Genomic DNA, 16,058 nt, shown 5'->3' on the forward strand with positions numbered 1-16,058 from the left:
AAAAATATGGGCACTGATGTTATGAAGAAAATGAGATCTGTGCAAAATCTTTGTGCTGTGTGTGTGTATGTGTGTGTGTGTGTGTGTCTTTGCACAACTCAGACCTTCACCCTCTCCCTACTGGGGAGAGCGTAGCGAAATGATAAAAAGGGAATTAAGACAAAGAAAACCGCTGAGGTCTTCAGGGACGCTGCAAGGCCAGTGATCCATATTGCTGCTCGCCGACTATTTATAGTCCTCCTTTACATTTTTCACTTTCAGATTTTATAGGCTAATGATTATTTCACTGCAGAAGTAAATAGCACAGCACAAATAGCCTGGGCTACATGTGAGGCCTAAGTTGATTTATTCCCCCACTATCCACATAAACTAGCACACTGCTCTGTGTCTGGCCTGGTGTGTGTATATTTCATCTACTGCAGCCACTACAAAGCACATCTGCACTATCACCTGACCCCGCATGAACCAGCGATCCCCTTAGCAACATTGGACTCTCCTCTGTCTTCATCTCTAGTGTGTATGTGTGTGTGTCTGTGTGCGCGTGCACACCTGCACATTTGTATCCCCTCCTCTCTCGCTTTCCCTTTCGCATTCCCAGCCCCTATGTATGGTAAAGATGTCCGCCATTGAGGGAAGAACTCAAGCACATGCAGGTGTCAGCCACTCTCCTCCCCTTTTGTCTCCTCCTCCCTCTCTCTCTCTTGTCCTCTACTCCTCCCCCTCCTCCTCGCCCTCCTCTGTGCTCCGTTGCTCCTGTGCGTTGTCGATTGCGAGCTGGCACGCGGCGAAAAGCCCAGGCCACCTCTTTGCTCCATTGTCCTGCCCACTCCACAGCAGCACTGATGACTCTCTTGTGGCGGGGGGTCTTTTGTTGCGTGCCTGTCACTTCAGCAGGTGCCTTACAGCAGAAGGCAGGAGCCAGCCAGCCCGCCAGCCCGCGCTGCTTCGTTAGCGCCAAGCGCCGTTTGATGTGCTCATTTCATCAGCCGGAGACGGCGGCCAAGGAGGATGCTAATAATCACTTGAAAAACAAAAACATTCCGCTCGGGCTTGTAAAAGATAAACTCCAATTTCAATGATAAAAGAGGAGTGACAGACAGCTATAGTACCGGTCGACAAAAGACCGCCAGCCACACTACCCCTCTATCTTTTTTCTTCACCACCCCCCCTTCTCCTAGGTGAAACTAATTCATACTGTCAATCACTGAGAATAAACAAGGTATATTGACAAATCGCTGACTGTGTAAGGCAAGACAAAACCGTGTGGGCTAAGTATGCAAAAACAGAGCTGCAGCTCAGACAGTGTGTGATCCCTCAGAGACCAGCTTAGTGTGTGGAGGAGCAGGCTGTGTGAAGGAGAGAACCCCCCAGGCGTTCAGGAGAGGGACCCTGGGGGTTTGGGCTACGCTTGCGCACCCTCACTACATTCACAGCCCTTCAAAAATGCCATATCACCACCACACCTCAGTTAAAATAGAAACTGAATGCATAATATTTGGAAAAAATGAGGAGCACTTAATTTAAGCAAGCTGATCTAGCTGCAAGTGATGCCTTAACTTTTTAGGCTGTTCAAGTGACAGGCTCTTTAGAATCAACATGACAGGATTATTTCAAATATTTGAAATTATTGTCAAATATATTTTGTCCATGTCTATGAAGCATTTGACTATATTCTAACCCCAGATTTAGTTTCAACTCTTGGTCTCAAATTAGAGTAATATTACAACCTTTGAGGCTGCCACATTAAGTCAAATGCACCTTCGTGGTATAAATCTTTGAAACTATTTTGACTAGATTCTTGTCCAGCACAGAAACACAAAAAAAAACAGTGAAAAAACAAAACAAAACTTGAGGAGCGCTTGATTTATCATTCTAGAAGCAAGCAATGTCATCACTGTTGAGACTGTTCAAGTGTGTGGCACTTCAACTTGAGCACACATCAAGTAGTTCAAATATTTGAAACCAAAATATTCTTGCACAGGCTGGCCCACATCACAGCAGAGCACAGCGGAGGACCCTTGGGTTTTGGACTGTGCTAGTGCCCTATAGCTACTTTCACAGCCCTTTACACTGCCAGTCCATCACACCTTGGCAAAACAGAAGTTGAAAGCATGACATTAAGGAAAAATTAGGAGATTTTCTTATTTGACTTATCTTATCCATTCGCAAACTGTTACCATATTTGAGGTTGTTCAAGTGTCTGGTTATTTCGGTAAAGCACACCTCTCAATTAGTTTAAATATTTGAAACCATTTTTAACTATATCCATGCACACCACAGCATAACAGAGACCCTAGGGCTTTGGGTTGTATTAGTGCCCCATGGCGACATTCATAGTCCTTCACAATGCCACGACACAGCAGAGCGGAGCCTCCAGTGCTCCAGGTCCAATAAGGGCTTTGTTCGTTAGCCATGTCACTGACTGACCGCCAAATTAGCTTCATCACCTCTGGCACCAGGATATCGGATGTGACATTCTGTACCACAGGGCCGGGCTGTGTTTGTCTGCATGGCTGGAGGGGTTATAGTAAAAAACGAAAGAAATAAAAACGGGGGAAAAAATGAGGGAATTTATTGGTAAAAAAAAAATGAGGGAATGCCACGCTCACTTTTCTGCTCCGTTCTGAATAAAGGATTGTTTTGCCCAGCATTTTGACCAACAGTCTGGTCTTCATCAGAATAACTGCGTTTCCTGAAGCCTAACCTCATGATCACGCTAACTGGAGTCAACAGAATAGAGCATCATCTCCCAGGCAGCATTCAGACTCTCTAAAATTACATTACCTTTCCTTGTCTGCTCTAGCTCTATGATAGAGGACAAGGTGAAGCTGCGAGGAAGAAGAGGGTACACTTAAGATGGCCCATAGAACTGGAAATAGTGTTGTCATGCAAATAACCAATTGATACAGTCCATGAAACTCATTGTTACTAGTTATTTGTTGTTCACACAAGAAACAGTGCTAACTCCCATCACAACAAAATCAGGATTCTGTTGCAGCCATATTAGATGTAGACAAGGAGATTACCATGACACAGCAGCAAGTGTCCTTTTTATCTTTCTAATTGTATAGCAGCCTCAGTGCCTTCTACCCTGCATGCAGTGCTGCGGCTATGGCTGGGTTGTAGGACAGCAATGACAGAGCGGCAACCACTGACCCATCCCTGTGCTGTTTGGAGATGATAAGCCCTGTCATTTGAGATTCTCATCTACGAAATGACCATAAAAAATAAAAAAAAACATCTGGCAAATGGGCTCTATTTTTCCCTCCACGCAAAACCAACAGTCTCTCTCATATTCCCTTCAAGCAGCTTTTTTTCCCCTTCTCCCTGGATAGTTTGAAACAGTTACCCTGCGTCAGCGTCGAAGTTTGTCTAAGAAGAAATGACAAGAGCAAGATGTCCAAATCATTAGTAATGTGAGAGGAGCAGTTCCCAGGCATGTCTCGTTACATAGCTGAGTGCTAACGTGAGGGCTGAGGGCTCGTGTTGGGGCTTACCGGGCCGGGGCTTTCTCATACGCTCTGAGGGGGGAGGGGGGAGAGGACCGCAAACCTTCGACATCTCCACAGCTACTAATGGAAACGTACAAGGCCCTGACCCCAAAAGAACCTTACCTCGACCCTGGCACTCAAAGATCCTGTGGGGAGAGAAAGAGACACCAAAACACAAAATGTTGCCCACACTATAATGTCATACACGCAAACACACAAACAAACAGATGCGCACTCACACAGAAATGAATGTAAACTGGATACATAAATACATACAGTACACACTCTCACAGTGGGCCCATGGGAACATGGCTCCACAGAAATCAAGCTTGGGTCTGGCTCTGGTTCGGTCTCAGCCTGCTGCGGCTTCTGTGGTGGGCCCTGCTGGCTGCCGCACACACACGCACGCACACACACACCTCTTCACTACGCACAGACTTCTAACCAAATCCAGAGCAGTGCTAGTCGATCAGGGGTCAAATACAGTGCTGGAAGTGCGTGTGTATGTGTGTATACACCCATGTTGTCACAATGCCAGAGAGGATGACTCCACAGCATGAAGTTTAACAATACCGCAACTGTTTCAGTTGATTTCAATAGTACAGCCTAGATATACTTTTATGAAAAAGTTGAAACTTGAAAAGCTAAATCTGCTGGCTCTTCTTTCTTTACCTACCACTTCTCTATTACACATCAACATTCTAGGGACACAGACATATTTGTTACTTTCTCTTCTAATACTTGAACTCCTTACTATTACCTGCTTGGAGCATAGGTGATGAAGGAATTTAAGCCTATTCTACTGTTGGCTAAATACCTAAAATGTAAATGTAGACACACATTAGTATAGAAACATAGATAGACATACTCACATGTGAGCACAACACATGGATAGACAAACAGACAGACAGACAGACAGACAGAAAGATAGACAGACACACACACACACACACATACACACAGAAGAAGTTGTATTTATTTTTATTCCTCAGGCACTCATCCTTCTTTGCATGAGTGCATCGCCCGGCACTCCGACAGTGCATCTCAGTGTGTGTGTGTGTGTGTGTGTGTGTATGTGTGTGTGTGTGTGTGTGTGCGTGTGTGAGTGTGTTTAAGGAGCTGACGATCAGAGGATAACGCTACCCCTAAGGGGTCGCACCTCTCTCCATTCTCGCCCCCCTCCCCTATCCCTCCTCTCCTCTCCTCTCTGTGCCTGCAGGGATTTCCCTTTTCAGCTCAGGAGAGATGTCAGTCCTGTTCCGCCACCCCTCACACAGAGGCTGGACTCTCTGCCCTTGATTCACCCAACATCTGTAAAACTCCACAAATTAGCCACGTTTTTACATTGGGGCCAAGTGGGGTTTAAGAGGGCCATGGCCAAATCGAAATGTCTTCAACTCAACATCAAACATACTATTTGTTTATTTGAAACTAATGCCCAGTGGGAGATTAATCTCTGCTGGACCCAAGATGTAAAAAAAGAAATGCATGGGTTTTGTTTTGGAGTGAATTCAGAGACATACTGTAGATAATGAGGAATCCCTGGCTAATAGCACTGTTTGGCCCTTTAGTGGAAACCAAGCTGTGGCTCCTTTCCTCCAAGCCCTCCCAGTCTGCTCTGTCTCACACTCCCAGGGGCCCCCATAAGAAGTTAACTGGCCCCAAAACAATTTTTCACTAGCACAAACTACAAAGAGTAGCCAAAATGATCACTCACCAATATTCAGGGATGGGATTAGAGCCCAGAAATGCAAGAAATAATCAAACATCACAGCCCTGTAAATATTCACCCCCTTCCACCTCGCAATAGTCAATGTAGTCTTAACCACTCTTTTAATCCTATAATCACATCCGTCCGAGTCTACTCTCTCCATCATGCAGCCACCTCTATCCCTTCCTTTCTCTCCTGTCCCTCCCTCTCTACTCACACCACTCTGCCTAAGCTTCATCGGTCTTGCCACATCCTCACTCTTCATGTCCCTTCTCTCTCTCTCTATCCCCCCATTCACTCATCAGAGGTATCCAGGCAGCGGAACTAAAAAGACCCTCCTCATTTTAAATCATTTATAGGACGCAGAGGGATCGATCGTCTTTTGTAGCAGAGGAGCAATCCAGTAGTAGATTTGAGGGCAGCAGCAAGCGCTATTAAGGCCATAGGTCTGTTTTCACGCCTCTCAGATAAAAAATACTCAGCCAAAATAACACTGGGCCGATGAGATTATGGTCAACAGGCTGAATTAACAATCATGTTTAAGAAACATTTAACCTTGGCTTAATAAATTCATCATTCACTTGGGAAATTTCCCAAGCAACTATAATATATATGAATTTTCTGCCTTTTAGGTAGACAGAGAGAGCGCAAATAAAATCTTCATTATCCACAATGAGCCAACAAGAGGCTCCAGGGACGGTACAGCAGTCCGATTTAAAAATGGCATGGTTTCGTCATGTTTCCCTCCTCTATAGGGAGGTGAGGAAATATACTAAGCATCAAAATACATGATCAACAACTCACAGCTCAAACTGACTAGCTAATTACCCTTGTTACCCTATCCTCTCAGTGCTACAGCCACAGTTAAAGGTAGTTCAACAGGGGAAGTCAGTGCAGGACAACTACAGCAGTGTTTGAGCAGGATTGTTTTAGATGGGACCAAATTAGCCCCCTGCTACTTTTCTAGGACAGTGTTTCTCAACCAGTGGGTTTACGGGAACGATTTCTCCAGGTTGAGGACATGTGCCAGTTAAAAAACAAAAAACCGACAGGACTTACAGTAACCTACACCAACATCCAAGCCAATTTCTCTGCAATCTCAGTACCACTAAGTCTTTTCAATATACATGTTTTTTTGTATTGTTTGAAGGAGAACCTTCTTATCTTTCATCTGAGCTTAGCCTACATTTTGGCATTATGAATTCAAAAGGTCCGGGAATTCTTGGGAGATAATCCCTTGCCTATTTTTGCCTATTCTCTCCTAAACCAAATATTCAGTTTAGTGTAACCTCTAACAATGTCAAAGACAAAAAAAAACATTTTGTGGATACTACCAGGAAAATAAGTTTCACATGAGGTACAAGATGAGCATATAGTTCCAACTGTTTGAGGGCTTTCAAGTCCATGAATATAATTTTACCATTTTTAATTTTAATGTATTTCTTTTTAAAAAGTAACAACCAGAAGTTGTGTGTCATCAGATTTAGGAGCATTTTTCTTAGACCTTTGAGTTGTCTCAATAGACTTTTTTCTTAGTTCATTTATTCTTGGAAATACAACTAGGCTTATATCTTGTTATTCAATATAATGGGTTGTGAATTCAAACTGCAAGATTTCAAAAGTTTTAAATTTGGTAAAATACCATTTGAGAACCATTTCAACCACTTGACTGAGGAAATCGACAGAAAACAAAAATATGAAGATTGCTTCACACTCAGTAATGACTATGTTGTTTATTGTATTGTTGTTGTTTATGTGCCTGGAACGTGTAATTATGTTAATTGTGGTATCTACTGTACAAAAGGTATAAAAGTAATGCTGTAATAGACATCTCAGTATTAATTCTCCAAACAATAGATTTTGATTTAGTAACGTTTAATAATTTATCAGTGTCTCAAAATGTGGTCTGAATTGTTTTGTTTTGTTTTTGTTTTTTGTTTTTTTAATTATTTCTTATTTAAAAAAATGTTTCTTAGAGAAAATGATGAATTAAAGTTTTGGAGATTTGGCTGGATTTTGCCACCAGCACCGGTGCAACCAAAGAAATGAATTCAGCACAACTGGGAGACGCTGTCACAGATGGCACTGATTTTAACTCATGCATCGCCCTTGGACAAAACAAAAAATGACTCATTAGCTCAAGCAATGATCAACATAAATTGTAAAAAAAAATATTCTGTCGCCCCTGATTTTAAGGGGGGCCATTTGAGTGCATTGACTAAATTCTAGAGGAATATTTCATTTTGACATTTAGGGAGTCATTCACACAAAGTTGCAGCCAAATTGAGATTCTGCTTTAGTTGATACTAAAAGTAGAAAGGTTTGTTAATACTACATACCAAAATCTTACATGATATGTTATGCACTAGGCACTTTATTCCAAAGCATATTATAGGAATCTGAGTATAGGCCTATCTATATATATTGGCACAGAGTTGACAACTTTCAGAAAATGAAAGTGCCAGTTGCTGAAGCTGCAGAGAGAGAGAGAGAGAGAGAGAGAGAGAGAGAGAGAGAGAGAGAGAGAGAGAGAGAGAGAGAGAGAGAGAGAGAGAGGCTCCACAGCAGGGGTTGGATACAGCTAAACCAGTGAGGTCTTCCCTGCCTTCTCACATTAGAATATTAATATTAATGAGACTTCCTGTTTTTCCCCCCTCTCTGTTTTTTTTCCCTCAGTCGATTTGAACATGAAAAACTTAAAAAGCGCAAATTCCAGGAGTTGCGTACCACAGTTTGACCCGGAGCCACACAGCAGACACCAACCATGACAGACTCGCTGTTCAAAGCGAGCGGGAGCTGCTTTCATCAGGGGATCCTGGTGTTTTTTTACACTGCGACACCACCAGCCCATGCCATCTGCCTTCTTCTAAAACCAGAACTTCAAGATGTGCTGCCTGCTTGTGCGTTGTTTTTAGGTGGGCTTCACAACTAAGGCCCAACGTCAAGCAGGCTTTTGCTGCTATGCTGCTGGTTGACTGCTGTTTACAGCCAACCTCCGCCGCGTGGCGCAATGTTAAATATTCACTGTTAAACTGTCAAGCCAGAGCTGGCTGGACGCCCAGCCAGGCGCTCACAGTATGGTAGCACAGGGTTCTCCCCCTCTCCAAACTCAGCCCCAACCAACTCGATCCCTCTCCTCCAGTAGCAGCCAATCCAAACCCAGACCAGCTCACCTCCCTCCACCCTTTCACCCACCAAACACCCATCTCCTCAAATGCCTAGACGCCAGACCGCCACTGTATTAAACCCTACTCTTCTCTTCATTGTACTTAAACTTACTTCTTCCTCATCACGAATACCCCTGTAAAGCGCACACATGCACACAAACACACACACACACACACACACACACACACACACACAAAGAGTCTGCACTTTAAAGACGTCTCTAGGCCTGAGTAAGCTGCTGCTGCTGACTCCTGATGCCTGCCTTCAGACATCTGTAAAATATTTTTATTCAGTGCCCCAATACCGCACTGGCAAAGGTCTCTCGTCCCCGGCTTGGCAGGACTTCTGACAGAGCCAGCCGGCAGCGCCATACAGGCATAACCCCTGCTGCTGCTGCTTCCTGCTGCTCCAAGGGAGTCGGGCTGCCTGCCTCCCATTGACAGTGGGCCAGGCTGGGCAAGGAGGAGGAGGCTGAGGGGAGGCCCTGGGTAGAGAGGACCCCCAGGAGAGGGGAGGAGAGGCAAGACGGAGGAAGTGGACAGGCAGCCACAGAGATTGGGGGGAGGAAAGAGGGGGGGAAGAAGAGGGGAGAAGGGGTGAGGAGGGACTGGTGAGAAAAGAGGAAATAAGGGAATGGAGAGGGAAGGGGGGACTGGAGACAGTAATAGGGGAAGAGGAGAAGAGATGGGTGGCATGGACGGGGAAGGGGAGGGAGACGAGGGGGCTCGGGGGTAGGCTGGGCAGCAGGAGTTGAGGGGAGCTTCTCATCATGACTCCTCTTCCTTCTTCATGCCCCCAGGCCTTGACCACAACCTCAAAGCCCCAGGCCAAACCAAGAGACCAGGGAGACCATGGAAGACTGCTGTGAGTCAGGGTACAAATACAGAGAGAGGGGGGGAGGAGGGAGAGAGGAGAGATGGCCCTCGCACCCGAACAAGGCAGAGAGAAGATGGAGAAAAGAAAGATAAAGAAAGAAACAGAAACAGAGGAGAAATATGAGAGAGAGAGCAAGAGAGATAGAGAAAGAGAGAGAAATGTCCCTGGCTTTTCACACTAGAAAGGGGGAGGGTAAAACATTCAGACAGACAGAGTCTGTCAAAACAAGATGCTCTCACACAAATCTGCTCTCTTCTGCAGCAAATCCCGTGTGAAACATTAAGACTCATTTGTGGTGAAGCTGGAACAAACGCCCATAGCACAGTCAGCAAGCAACACCATGATTTTTTCCCCTCTCTTTCTGTTCATGAGTGCAAATTCATTCTGCTTTTGTCTCATCTCATGACAAATGCATACTGTCGCTGTCACTGATGTGGTGTTTACAGTGGCATATAGCATCTTGTAATTATTCCGTGAAAGTGAATTTGTATCCCGAGGGATTTGTATTTTTGTGTTCGGATAATCAAAAGAGATAGAGAGGGGACTGCGTGATCTCTAATAAAAAGGCAGTTACTGCTTGAGAGCCATCTTTCCAGCACAGTTCACAATGTGGCAACATGGCTTTGGTAGTGTTGTTCAGAGGGCAGGCCTGTGGAAAACATACAGGAGCTTGTCCCTCAACATGCAGCAACCTATGCACTATAGGTATTAGGCAATGCATAATACATGTGCACTCAGCCCACAAATAGCCTAAACAGCAAAACAGACACAGGCTATAATCTCAAAGGCACATAATACGACTAAACTGCCCTTTATCAAGGCTAACACTAAAAGTCGGTGAAATATTGAGTCACAAATACAAGGCTCACTCAATTACCAAACTGTGCAAAATGATGACTAGTATCAGTTTACTATAACAACTAGATAGTAAGCGTAACAGCCTTATTACACAGTTGTTAAAGTCAACTGTAGTCTCAGCGACTATGTGTAATTTAAATAGCATACAACACTGTATTTCTGTCAATATCATATCAAAATGATTATATCTAGCATAGTCTTTATTGAAATATCTACCCACTTTCTGTCTATATTAACAACCTTGTTCTCCAAGTAGCCTAGGCCAAGCCTCAACCTTTCAAATGTGTACTTTAGAAAGACAGAACTAATGAAGCTGTTAGTTCATTCATCTCTGTGTAATCAATTCTGACTTCCTCTTTACACAGTCTTAATTAGGTCCAGGTCTAGAGACTATATCAAGAGGTGAATTTTATTTTCATTTAAAGGCTTTTTGTGTTGTTGTAACAATTTGCATTCTTTTATCCCTTTTATTAAACCATTTTCATCAATATTACCCAATTACTCCTACTGCTTCATTACTCCAAAAACCATTACAAACAATTAGAGTTGCTTGATATAGAGTAGAATTTCACACACAAACACAGGATAGCATAAGACAAGACCAGGGTTGTGAAAAAAAAAAGTACAAAAAAAGAATAATCATGATAAAACCTTTTTCCAACAGCCTTCGCAGTGAAGTAAACAGCTGATATTGTGTGGTCATGGCATAAGCTGACCCAGGGGCAGAGAAAGCGCTTCATAAACTTGAAAAGGGGTCGTAGGTCAGTAATTTTTGTGTTTGCATGTCTTTGTAGTCTGTTTCCCCTCAGAGCACAGCAGAGCCCAATGAGAAAAGGGATCAATGCCTCAGTGAAATTGAGAACTTTCACGTGACACGGGGAGCCGCAAGGCATCCTCCAAGGATATTTGAATCCTTGGAACATCAGTGACCCTTCATAAGATAGAAGGGAGATGGATATGAAAAAATATTGACAGCCTGGCTGTTTGAAGGGAGTGTAAGAAGCTGTTTAGACAGCCCACTCTCATTGCCAAAGACCTTACTCTAAACTCTAACCAAACTGAGCCGGGAAAGAAAAGACCTAATTCTACATTTTTCTAGGGAAGGGTACATTGAGCCTAAATTTTTTTGGTTATTTTTCATCATTTGGTAATCAAACATACTACTGCAATACATGAGCACCAACTGAGCCTATGTCCTGAGCAGTTATTTGCTACCTTTGTCTGCTTCATTTCAGTGGAATGCTGGGCCAAGATCTTTGACATCATGCAAAAGACAGTGTTTAATGTAGCTCAAAAATGGCCTCAGGAAGCATCTTCCGTCAAATATGCTTTGTGAGTGAAAAAAAAAAGAGTCAACATTTTTTGTTCTTTGTGAAAACCCCAAGGCAAGATGACTGTTAAAGTGGTCAGATGACAAATGTCTCATCTGATCTTTAATCCAGTATAGCGGCCAGCTCCAGGGCTAAAACAGGAAACTCTCACAGGATAGAGGGATTTGGTAAATTCCACTGCGCTAAATCACAGCTTGCATAATACGGGTGCAGCAGAACTCTCCACACCAATGACATTTCAGCTCTAAATGCTTAATGTCTTAGTAATAGAAAGTCTGGCTGCCATTAATACAACTGCATTGACAGAAGAGATGTGTAGGGCTTAGGCCTATATTTATACATGCTATATAGGCATAGGTTGAGTGCAAAGATGCTGGAAATATATATTTATGCTTCTAATTTTTGTGGTGAGTGCCTTCTTTGTTTCCTAATTAAATAATTGCATCACCAATGCTTCCTCCAAAAATTAATCAATAAAATAACTTCCATTCAAATCATCTTTTTGATGACAAAGTTGCGCTTGCATCTATTTTTAGAAGTTGTCAGTGAAAAAGGCTGAGCACAACCAATCACCACTGCTATTAGCACTTTCTAGTCTAGTCTGGCTACTCTTATTTCATCCAAACAATAGAACAAGGCAAAATAATGACATTTTGCCAAAGCCTGTCAAAAATAATCCACCTCTCATCAGCAGAAATTAAAAGCAAGGCATACTGGCAGAAATCCCTCACCACTACAGAGATTGACACTTCTCAACTCTGTTTGATGCAAACATTTGGCAGCCATTTGCTGATCATCAGGTTCATGACACATTCCTTGATAGTCGACTTCACAGAGCCAGCCAGTGTTCATCTCCATCACCTGATGACGCTGGCAGACTCAAGCCTGTTGTCTTTGACGATGATCAAATGTGGCAACAGAGAAGTGAGTAATAATTAGGTCAACAAGGTATGTCGGTTCCCACTCACTCTCGTCTGAATCAGCTCTCTGCAGTCTAGCCAAATGTGATAGAATGACGCCTGAAATATTTGGCTGTGATAGGCAGTGACAGCAACATGGCATGAGATCACCGTTTTCAACCTGTGTGTGACCCAAAAACAGTTAGGCCTGGGAAAAGCTGGGAACTGCCTACTTACTGTTATCATACTCTAGGTATGATGAGCCATTACAACAGCAGTCCAACCAAGTCTGGACAGAGCTGCAACAGAATGCCAAGGTATTGGTTTGAATTTCAAGGTAATGCAATGAATATGTTCCAATAATACTGACTCACAAAATAACAATGAGTCATAAACGAATAGCTATTTCCCAGTAAAGACCTTCTATTTGTCCTTTATTTAAATGAGTCTCTTTACAACTAACAATAGCTATCTTTTACAAATAAACCCTGTGCTCAAATGAATGTGTTATTGCATTAATAATGTTAATACAGACAGTTGGAATCATGATTTGAGCCAAAGTTTTTCCAGATAGTGGGGATGGTCTACGCTAGGATACAATAAGCACTTTGTTTGTAAGGTTGATAGTGTATTGTGTAAGAGTATTGAGACAAATTTCTACTGAAAATGTCTCCATATTTCTGTGCCGAAAATGAGAACAGAAACTAACCAACAGAGTTTCAAGGTCACACTATCAACTGAGCAAACTATGGTAGTAGTAAGCAACTGAAAGAAGTAATTTATGAAGTGCAATCATCAACAACAAGGCCAGCCAGTCCACATCTAGCCTATTTTATTTGGAGAGAAAGACTAAGACAGTTAACTGACATGATTCCCGCACTTTGGGCTGCAATGAAAGTTTACTGTAATTTGTGAAAGATATTTCAGTGCTGAGCTTGTGGTGAGCAGAAGGAATACTACAAAAGAGAAACACAACTAACCACACACTGGCGTGTGTACACTACAAACACACACAAGCATAACCACATGGGTATAACACTGTAGAAAAGTAGAAAAGTTGCTGCAATGTCAAAGAAGAAGTCTTATCTTGATGTGTTGATTTTGCAGTTGCATAGCTAACGCCTTATGAGGAAGTATGCTGTATTACACTGCCAAATGTAACATGTCATTACAATCAGACGCTGTCACAATGTAACATGACATCAGTAAATAGCCAACTAACTTATTTGGCTAATGTTACTTTTCCCCGAGCCTAACATCACCAAATGCTTAAGTTAGCTACAGGGTTTTGTAACTAGGTATAGAAAGCCAAAGACAGTTGAGTTTTGGCACATTGTAAGCATATAGTGGTATTATTAACTTGCATAAATGGACAGTGGCTAATTCAAGTTTAAGACGGCTAGCCTGTTTAGGTGAAAGTTAGCAAACGTTAGCCGGTATGCTGCTGGGCTAACAGGCTAAGCTAGTTAGCGAACTTGGCAGAAACTTTGTTTTCAACCAGGTGCCAGGAAAGCTTTCGCACTCTAGTGACTATGTTGCGCTTTGTAAGTATGTCAATTCTCCACCAAAGCCAAACAGCATGGGCAACAGTTTATAGTGGGCTCATTAGCCGTCCACTGTGGCTCATTTGCTTTAGTTCAATGTAAGCTAACGCTGTCTCAGTTCTTACCAGGAAGTGGGACTCTGTTGCTAAGCTATTCCTTCTTCACGTTGAGAGTTTCTCCTGATGGTGATGGCGGTTGTCTTTGCTTTGACTTTCCCTTTCTTTCCAAGGTCGCTCCAAAAAGTTGACTCCGTGGGTCTCTCGTCTTGCGTGGCACTATTGCCTAAGCACTAAAACTTTTCTGGAGAGGACCTGTGTTGTAGAAAGAGTTGAGATGAGTACGTGCTTCAGAGAGTCACCACTAGGCCCCCCTCATCACCACTCCTGACCCGTGTGCCAGTAATGTAAACAACCCAGCATTCCCGGAGCGGAGGGGAGGGGCAAGTGTCAAAGAGTGGAGGGGAGCTGTCAAATACCGCGAGATTCAACAGAGAAACTCAAGCCCCCATCTTCCTCCTGTTTTCGTCAGTATTTTCATCTTCATCAGAAGTGGGTAATTATTTTTTCAGTGATATCCACTGAGAAAGGGTATGGTGGTGGTGGTGTTGTGTGTGTGTGTGTGTGTGTGTGTGTGTGTGTGTGTGTGTGTGTGTGTGTGTGTGTGTGTGAGAGAGAGAGAGAGAGAGAGAGAGAGAGAGAGAGAGAGAGAATATATTTACTATGATAATGCTGTATATAATGGGTTGTGTTTACAAAATGGCCTATTGAATTTGGGCTAGCATTGGCTGCAGTATCTCAACATTTGGGTGACAAATTAATAGTTTGTTCTTATAATTGGCGAAAATGCAAAAATAAAAAAGATTTAAAACAAAAAGATGGGTCATTCTAACATGGCTAAAAATAGGCCAAATGATTGTGTGTGTGGGTGTGTGTGTGTGTGTGTGTGTGTGTGTGCAAGAGAGAGACAGAGACTATGCTTAACCCATTCTCCTAAACACACACACTCATATGCACACACACACAGACACACAATCTCTCACTTGCTATCATCACATACATGCAAAATACACACACATCCCATGACACACACACAGTCTGTAATTGGGAATATCATGAGAATTTATTGAAAAAAATGGTATTGCAGATTGACTTGCATGGACAAGGAGAGCATGTGGAATTGATCAGCTTACTTTGCTTTGATAAAAGCTTCCACGCTGATTTCAGACTGACAATTCAAACAGTGCTGATACACAGGAAACACATCTGTCTTCCCATCCCCATTGTTAATAATCAACAAGTTAGGTGGGGGAGTGTTTTTTCTCCCTACTTCAATAGCCTTTTTTGTTAACCTCACTGCAAATATGGAAAAGGGAGAGATGCCTGGAGTGTAGGGTTTTTTTTCCCTTTTTCTTCAACAACAGTTGAAGATTAAAAGAAACGTCTCACAGAAATCTGTCAATTCTGTATGTGAATAATGCTGTGTGGAATTTAATGGCATGAGTTATATTGGGTTTCCTCTACACCCACATTTTCTTTCAATAAGATCAATGGCGCTCAGTGACAGATAGGGACGGTCTTTTGTATCTTCAAATTTCAGGTTTCTGAGGGAATAATTAGATGGATGGATGAAAAGTAATGCATCAGTCTGCGAGGGGAGCTGCACCCAGAGATCCTCTAGTTCAACACGCATGCCTCCACGCCTGTTTGGTAGAAAACTGTTTAATAATCGTGTTGAATTTCTATTGTTCTAAAAGTGGCTCTCTGCACTGATCTGCAGCTTTAAACCAATGGCAAACTTTTTTTGTTCTTTTTGCTGATATTGTTTATTTAACTGAGAGGATTTCCTTTTGATTTGGGGATTTTTTTAGCATGAAGAGAATATCGTCTTCTATTTCACTTTCTTCCCCTTCAAACTTTCAGGTGTCGCTGGCAGGTAACCAGGATGGAATCGGTTATTCCTGTGAGGGAAATGAAGAAGCTTATTGCTGGGTTTATGGAGGGGCTGTAGACATTTCACTGTAAATGTGACATCTCACTCTGATGTGTTAAAACAGACTCTTGCTTATATTTTGGGGCTCTTTGTTAAATGAATTGGTCCACAACAATGGAATGATTCACAATTTGATGAAAATGAAGTTGATTATACAAGGATTTTGCCACTAATTTCTTTTGCTCATCAAT

At 42.7% G+C, this 16,058-nt stretch overlaps 1 protein-coding gene across 1 annotated transcript in view; it reads right to left on the minus strand.

Annotated features, from left to right (window-relative positions):
* Window positions 1-14,255, minus strand: part of nek7 (NIMA-related kinase 7) — a 67,400-nt gene extending 53,145 nt beyond the window's left edge. The window contains exon 1 of the mRNA XM_071524053.1: window positions 14,004-14,255. The gene's annotated coding sequence lies outside the window, so the exon portion shown is untranslated. The remainder of the gene's footprint in view (window positions 1-14,003) is intronic.
* Window positions 14,256-16,058: the final 1,803 nt, after the last annotated feature.

Source organism: Centroberyx affinis, unplaced genomic scaffold (assembly GCF_046629955.1).
Source record: "Centroberyx affinis isolate AG114_WGS23_722 - 3 ecotype Tasmania unplaced genomic scaffold, CSIRO-AGI_Caff_v1 ptg001140l_1, whole genome shotgun sequence".
NCBI classification, from domain to species: domain Eukaryota; kingdom Metazoa; phylum Chordata; class Actinopteri; order Beryciformes; family Berycidae; genus Centroberyx; species Centroberyx affinis.